We start from the raw sequence: 8,900 nt of genomic DNA, 5'->3' as shown, positions 1-8,900 counted from the left end.
AAAGAATGCTACATGTAATTTTTTTTAGGGATAACCCGATCATTACAAACGAAGTGATAAACACTAAACCCCCACCGATCAGATTAATTGACGATAGGACCATCAAAATTCCTTCCGGTTAAATCCGCTCAAACTTTTATTGTATCTGTGCACTCAACATCCTCAATGTTAGAGTCTAGACATGATACTCGGAATTTTAATGTCTTAATCCTTGACGAATTGTCAAACCCCTTTGTGTTAAGTTCTTATCACTTGACACCAAGAATCCCTATTGAGTAATCGGTATAAGTCAACACTCCCACTATGATTTGTACTCCCACTCCTACTGTCTACCTAGTCAAACCTTCCTACAGTTAGGGCCACAACCAAAATCCTCTCTCGATTCCTTCCATGAGCGAGAGGTCCACTTTCAAACCGAGTGATCAAACATTCCTACAGTTAGGATCATCTTAAACTCCTGCTTGGTCAAACCTTCCTACAGTTAGGGCTAAAACCATAATTCATTCTCGATAAACGAGAAATTCATCTTTAGTTCGATAATCAAACCTTCCGACGATTAGGATTATCTGAATCTTTTTGATTCTCGGAGTGGAGATCCCACTCTTAGTTTCACCTTCCCAGATTCTTGAAGTGGAGATCCCACTTTGAGTTTCCTTTTGTGATTGGAGATAGAATATAAAATTCTTTCTCTTCAGCTTTGGGAGATAGAATATAAAGTTCTTTCTCTCCCGCATCGGGTTCGTCTTTGCCCCACGAGAAGACATCACTTTTTTCAAACTCTTAAAATCCGTGCCTCACACACACGGGGAATTTTATTCCGAAGCCTAAGTAGGGATAAGTTAGCGTTTAACCCGCATTGCTGGATGGTTCGTTCCCGTAAAAATGACCGAGTCTACGTATTCACTATCGTAGCGATAAAAATCCGTGCCTTTTATGCACGGGGAATTTTATCCCGAATCCTGAGTAGGGATAAGTCAACGCCTAACATGCGTTGCCGGTTAGTTCTTAACTGTAAAAAGAACAAAAGTCCACATATTCGATATTGTGGTAGGTTGTTATTCATAACACCAAAATCCGTGCCTTACACGCGAGGGGAATTTTATCCCGAATCCTGAGTAGGGGTAAGTCAACGCCTAATACGCGTTGCCGGTTAGTCCTTAACCGTAAAAAAAAAGAACAAAAGCTCACATATTCAATATTATGACAGGTTGTTATTAATAACACCATAATCCGTGCCTTACACGCACGGGGAATTTTATCCCGAATCCTGAGTAGGGATAAGTCAACACCTAACACGCGTTGCCGGTTAGTTCTTAATCGTAAAAAAAGAACAAAAGTCCACATATTCAATATTATGGCAGGCTGTTATTAATAACACCAAAATCCGTGCTTCACACATATGGGGAATTTTATCCTGAATCCTAAGCAGGGATAAGTCAACACCTGACACGCGTTACCGGTTTAGTCTTTTACCGATTGAAGAAGACACCAGAGTGCCAGTCTAGGGACTTTTATCCTGAAGCCTAAGAAGGGATAAGTCAGCATCTAACACACGTTGTCGGGTAGCCTATTCCCGTAATAATGGCGAAGTCTATGTATTCGAAGTCGTAGCATCAAGTCTAAGGGAGTTCATTCCTTTAGCACAATGTCACATGCAGAACGGACTTAAAACAATCCGCATGTAAGCCCGATTCAAACGGTAATCGGTAATAGCACGTCAAACCCATTGAGGGCTGAGGATTTGCTAAAAATCCTAAGTCAACGTCTGATACACATTGTTGTTTAGTCTTTTCACAGGAGAAAGACGAAGTCTACGTATTCAATATCGTAGCACTAAAAGGGTTAACTCTTTTAGCATAACGTGACATGCGGAACGGACTTAAACAATCCGCATGCTAGCCCGACTTAAACGGTAGTCGGTAAAGGCTCATCAAACCTATTGATAGCTAAGAATTTGCCAAAAATTCTATAAATGCAAGTCATCGACGCATCAGCTTCATTAGTTGGTCTCATGACTCGAGCATCCAACAACTTCGGGATAAGATCCATATCTGCAGACGAAACAACTTTAATAGTTGGTCCTGCAGCCCCAAATTTGAGACCGCCACGCTCCAATGCCTTAAGAGCTTAAACTGTGTAGACTCCAGTAAACGTACGAGTATAAACTATGTTAACACCGATCAATACAAAACCCTAAGGTCAATGCCGGTCAACGCGTAGCCAGGGTCAACGCCGATCAACGCGTTGTGATACAGTTAATTGGTTCAAAGTCGACTCAATGACACAAGCCAAAATCAACTCACCAACTTCAGTTCGAGATTTCGACAATGGTCAGACGATAAACGCAGTACCGGAAGAACTTCATCTATTCGACAAAACACTGAATAGACTAAAAAGTGGAGAAGTCAAGAACTAAAGCCAGTTATAGGTCCTGTGGTACCGACTGAAGGTGGGGGTCTATCATATCCAAAGCATTTCAGACTTATCTATAAAAGATCGAGACTAAAACACTTTCGAGGGGGTATCTGTAGGCGTCAAAAATTGCCTATAGGTCCTCGAATACAACTCGAATCAAAGAGTGGACGAATCGAGAAGGTTCACGTCAACCAACTCGCGCACGTCGGTCAACGTGCATGCGTTAATCAGTTCGCATGCGTTAGTCAATGCGCGTATGTCAGTCAGCTCGCACGAGTTAATCAGCTCACACGCGTCAATCAGCTCGCACGCGTCAATCAACACGCGCGCGTCGATCAACTCCAAGCGACCGAATGCACTCATCAGTCAACTTGCGCTTATCGGTCAGTTCTAAGTGTCGTAAAGAATCCAATGAGCGTATGAAGCAAGTTAGAAAATCGTACAAGTAAACAAGGCGGTCAAACACGCAAAATGGTGGAAAATACAAGTCCCGGAGAACCGGAAAACACCAAAGAACTCGGCAAAGAAAACCAAACGGCCGCCGCGAGCAACACAGTGACCCGCCGGGCGGTCGACGCTGGCGGCCGCATCGTGGCCACGCGGGTCAGGCCAAGTCGCGACTGCGCGTGGGCGCGGTTCGGAACGCCGAGCCGCGACCCGCGCCCCCCGCAGGTCGGCGGGCTGTTTCGCGCAGGTTTGACCCCCGGATGTGTTTTTCGACGGTTTTGAGTGGTTTTCTCGGGATTTATCTATTCCAAAGGTTCTTAACTGTCTAGATATCATCTACAAACGTGGTTAGGCCGTTACTAATTGAAGATAAGATTAAATCACCCATTCTTATCCGAAAACTCCCCAACCGAAGCCTATAAATACAAGCCTAGGGCCTCCTTTCAGCGGGGGCGATTTATTATCAAGATGAGGAGGTGCTGCTAGATTGAGGAGTCAAGGAGCATGAATTTCAACGAAGGCAAATCAGATCCCGACAAACTCCAGCATAAAGAAGGAGCTATTCGAAGGATCTGAAGCCCGTACGTCCGTTCCTTGAGATTAGGCTTTGTCTTAATCTCGAGAAGAGCTACTGATTTCGCTTGGTCGATCTCAGCGCTTTAAATTAAATACTTCCTCGGTGAAGATGGAGCTCTGCTAAATTTTCCATCAACCGGATTCGATCCGCGGCGGTCCACGGATATCAAAATCCCCAGCACAGGCAAATATCCCACGCAAGCAGAAGACCGATAAACGATCTCTGTGTTTGTTTGACAAGAATGATATTTTTTTTATTTTCATTGTGTAAAAGTCTTATAAAAAGACTATCTTTTTGTTTTCATTGTAACGACTAAAGTTATAATGAATACCACAATGAATACATCAATTTTCAACGCAAACAGACATGCCTTCTCAATAGGCAGGATCTCTTGCACACCCTTGGTCGAGAGCATGTAACAGGACCTGACCTCTCGTTGATTGCTCCTGGGGACCCCGACTCCATCAGGAGTCGGGAACTTCAATATCTGGTGATAGGTTGAAGTGATGGACCACAAGAGGTGGATGACAGTCCGACCCAAGATGACATTATGTGCCGACTTGAGATTCATTAGCAGGAATTGGACTTGAACGCTGGATTGCTAGGGGTGCACTCTGACCGTTAAGGGGAGAGTGTTCATCCCTTCGAGCAGGAGAGAATGCCCTGTGAATCTGATGAGGGGGCCCCTACATGGAAGCAGACGGGATTTGTCAATGTCCATCTGGTTGAAGGCATAGATATACAAGATGTCCGCTGAGCTTCCCGTATCGACCATGATCCTCTTCACCTGGAAGCCGTCAATCCCAGCCGTTATGATGATGGGGTCATCATGAGGTGTCTCAACGCCCTTCAGGTTGATGTCTCCGAAGGAGATGGGCTCCTCAGCTCTAGGCTTCTTGTCACATAGGTCGACCCGCAACGTTCTTTTAGCATACCTCTTTCGAGTATTGTTGGATGACCCTCTAGCGATGGGGCAGCCACTGATCATGTTGATGACCCTCTTATGGCTGGGCTCCGGGGGTCGACTATCCTGCCATGGTTGCGAACGAGGTCATCACAACCAATATCTCCTGTCAGCCTTGGCTAGGGCGGCTTCCCTCCTACCTATCTGGGAGACAAGCTTCTTTAGGTACCCTCTCTGGATTAGGTCCTTAATGTCTCTCTTCAAGATACGACAATCATTCGTGAGATGGTTGTGATCTCTATGGTAGCGACAATATTGCCTAGTGTATCTACTCCATGGGTCCGACCTCATCATAGGAGGGGGATCATTGAGATTCCCCTCCTTCCGGACCATGTTGAGAGATTTTGTGAGAGAGGTGTTGAGGACCATGAGAGCAGGTCGAGGTGTCAGCTCCCTCCGTCAATCCCTCCTGTTAGACCGGTTGGAGCATGGGTCAACTCTTGAGGGATCTCTCAGCTACTCTTACCTTGTTGACGGGCCTCTAGCCGACTCTGGTGCTGGTGCCATCACTAGTGCTGTAGCAGATGTCGGTGGTGCTGGTGGCACTGGTGGTGTTGCTGCGGAGGTCGTGGCTATAGATTCTTCAGTGGCCCTGGATGCTACCTTATAGGCTCAGGCATCATCTATGTCTATATACCCATGAACTTTGGATATCAGTTGTTCATAATTGGCGATCGGCTTCTTGGCCAATGAGTCAGCTAGTTCATTATTCTGTAGGTCGGCTACAAGAGCAGACATAGCAACCGAACTTCCAGGGTCGTTGACCTCCAGCCTCTTCGCTTGGAACTCTTGAAGTAGGCTCGAAGGCTCTCTCCAAGCTCCTGCCTCATCTGTATTAATACATTAGGAGGTAGCTTCTGTTTGGTTCTAGCTAAGAAGTGGTGGATAAACTTCGCCTAAGCTGTTGGAAGCTACCGATGGACTTCTTCTCAAGGGTATTCCACCAGAGTTTGGTGATCCCCGACAAAGTGATGGGAAAGCACCGGCAAATAGTAGCTTCTGACACCTGGAGCATGCTCATCATATCATAGTAGTTCTGGACATGCTTGGTGGGGTTCCCTTCGTCTTTGTACTCTTTCATATGAGGCATCTTGAATTTCTCACATGGGGCGTTCATGAGGTCATCAGTGAGGGGGGTGTTCCTTCCGATGGCTTCGGTGACGGGTCTGTACACCTAATCATATCCAGATGCTCCATGGGTGACTGAGGGGGGCTGGAGAGGTATGCTGACGACAAAAGGTCTTGAATATCCTTCCCCTGGCGTGCTCTGTAGGGCGACCACGGTTGGGGCTCTCGTCGGTGGCTTCAGAGTGAGGGAGGAGGCACCGATGAGGATCTGTCGGGTGAGATGATTGGTGTGGTAGTGAGGTCGTGTACTTGATGCGATCTCTCCGCTACTTAGCGACAGTGTAAGGAGTTCGAGGATGGACGACATGCTTGCTGGTGAATGTAGCGAGTTTCTATCGGAGGGATTGAGAGATCTTTTGAGCTGTTTCTTCAAGTTGAGCTTGAGTAACGTAGCTCTGGTGTGGTCCTTTAGGGATAGACTGATCAGCCCTATGCTTAGAACTAGACATACTTGCTCAAAAAAGAGAGAAGGCCCCACGGTGGGCATCAAACTATTAATGTTAATAATCACACAGATAATATAATGGGGTGAGGTTGATTAGGGGCCGCTAACATCTTCGAATATCTAGTTTTGAGTTGAGCTGCTCTTTCCTACACAAATAGCAACTCGTAAGAGGGCGGAGACTAGTTCCCCCGTTGTTCCTCCAATGATTAAGTCAGTGATGTACTTGAGTGGGAGAGTGATGAACTGTGCGAGTTCTCAAGTATAGTGGAGTGGAGAAAAATTCTGAGAGATTTCTTACCTTCGCATTAGGAATAATTTTTCCTCTTATATCCATACAGGAAGGGCATTTTAGTCTTTTTTAACATGTCTGAGCTAGTGGCTGAGTCAACGTCAACTTTACAGGTGTCAGCTGTGGAGTGATCACGGAATGAGCGTGGTCACTTCGGCATTAATAAGACGAGATAGGCAGCGTACGAAGCTGACGTGTTCCAATGTATCATAAATAGTACCAAAGATGGAGAAATGATAACGCCTATAAAGCATTTAATGTGATATTGACGCGCTGTCAGCGTGAGATTCGAGGTCGAAGTCACTTTTTGACTTGTATCGAGGGGTGTCGAGAAGTACCATCTTTCGAGTTGACCCAGCGAGATGCTGACTAATTAACTAATTGAGTGGACTTGCAGCAAGTTGTCTTTTGATGAGAGGACCGACAAGTACCGCTATTCGAGCCGACCTAGCGAGATGTCGACTCGGCGAGTCAACTAGGTCGGGAATCTGGTTGTCTCATATGTCGAGTTGACTGAATGGTGCGTGATAGGGTATATCCGCCTGTTGTTATTAAGAGGCCATAATTTGGCGACCAAAAACACTAGGATTCTTATTCATTTGTATGTTATATACATGTACAAGGCTATGAAGATCATAACAAAAATTCAAATTAGTTACAGTGATAAGATTATAGATGGAGAGATATCTAGGGTTGTGTGTTGAGCTGTTGGTTGAGCCAATATACACGGAGAAACCTGTTGAGTTGGTTGCAACCTTCATGGAGCTAACAATTCTCTCTCGTTGTCTCTCATCAAATATGATCTCCAACTCTTCTTATATAAGTCTTGATAGAATAGGAAAGAGATGCTCTAATTAGAGTTTTAATAGGAGATCAAATCAATCAATGAACAACTAAGATTAAATATGAAAATCTGCCAAAATGTGTCATAACCATCGATGGTGAGTCATGATCATCGATGGTACGTTGATGATCATTGATGGTTGACTGTATTCCATCAATTGTATAAATTCTGGTTTCTGAATTTCTCCGGTGGTTGACTGTAGACCTTCTATGGTCCTTGCAATCATCGATGGTCGACAGTAGACCATCGATGGTCTGATTTCTAGTTTCTGTTTTCTCCGATTATTTCATGTAGCCTATCGATGACTTGATTGACCATCGATAGTGCCTCGTAACCATCGATGGTTCAAAGGCTGAAATTAACGTTCATATTAATTTTTGTATCGTTTTTGAACTGCAACTTGTTCGTACCTATTTTTACTTAAAATATATGATCATCTCGCAAATATATTAGTAGCAAATAAAAGTTTGTCATTAATCAAACAAGAGATATTACATGAACACGTTCTGCATGAATAATGTTCTAATATTCACAGCATGTTGAAATATTAGACACGTTACGTCCTGTGACTCGGAGGAGGGAAGGGAGAGTGGGGGCGGGGGGGGGGGTTGGGTCCCTAAGAGCATCTCCAACGTTACTTCAAAAAGCCATTTTGACGCCAAAAGAATACCAAAACTGCCTCCAACATAGCCAAAACCTGCGCTATTTTAGGGCGCTGCTACAATGTTGCGCAACACTGTAGATATGCAGTTTTTTCTTTTTCCCAATTTACCCTTAAAATTGGTTATAACAAATCAAATATTCCAACCATATCTCATTTCATCCATCATATTTCCTATTTGGTGTAAAATTTGGTGTAATGGGTTGGAGATAGAATAGTGATTTGGTGTAAAAACTACACTAACTTGGTGTAAAAACTACACCATTTTGAGTTTTTGGGTTGGAGATGCTCTCAGCACCTCTGCAACACACTGCTGTTACGTGCGATCTAGGTCACATGAAACGAAGAGATACCTCTGCTTGGTAATCACAAGGTTTAAATGCTAATAGAAAGTTTCACGTAATAGCATCTAGCACATGGGATAGAACTACAATTATACGATGCGCAATATATAATACATTACGTTGGCCATGTTACAAGAATGAAAGAGTATTGCGATACATAGTTGCAGGGAGAACAATGTTGTTTTTGATTCTTTGATCAAGTTGCTCAATTAAAATGCTCCTAGTTCTTGCTCTCTTTTCGTCGCTTCTAGCAGTCACAGGTCAAATATTAATTATTTTAATTACCATTGTTGTTGTTTTGCTGGATTATAAACAGTAACTATATACCACAGACTATAAGTATAAATACTCTGGCTAATACTCATCATGGGCGTGAGTCGTGCGGTACCATTTGACACTCATAAAATACTATTAGAAGTACTACCGTTGTTTATAATCTTAAAGTTCTTGGCACCCTCATGTTTTGTATTTAATTTTTCATAGCAATAAAAGTTAATCAAAGCCAGCTGGGGTCACAGTAATATTCAAGTCTATAAAATAAGAATTAAGTAAAACATGCTGAGATGTGACCAGATACAAATAGGTACAAGCCACCTACTTAGTTACAAAATGACAGAAATTTTTTAATTCCATTTTATCTACATCACTACGAGTCACGCTATTGCTACAGATTGATCCAATCAATCTTCAATTGATTCTTGAGTAACAGAATCAATCATCATTATTGGAGCAAAGTGGGCATTTTTCTTGCAATCTATTCTCTTTACACCTTCAATTAGATTTCAA

Source organism: Asparagus officinalis, chromosome 5, assembly GCF_001876935.1.
Source record: "Asparagus officinalis chromosome 5, Aspof.V1, whole genome shotgun sequence".
In the NCBI taxonomy this organism is placed as follows: Eukaryota; Viridiplantae; Streptophyta; class Magnoliopsida; order Asparagales; family Asparagaceae; genus Asparagus; species Asparagus officinalis.
This window is presented reverse-complemented; position numbering follows the sequence as displayed.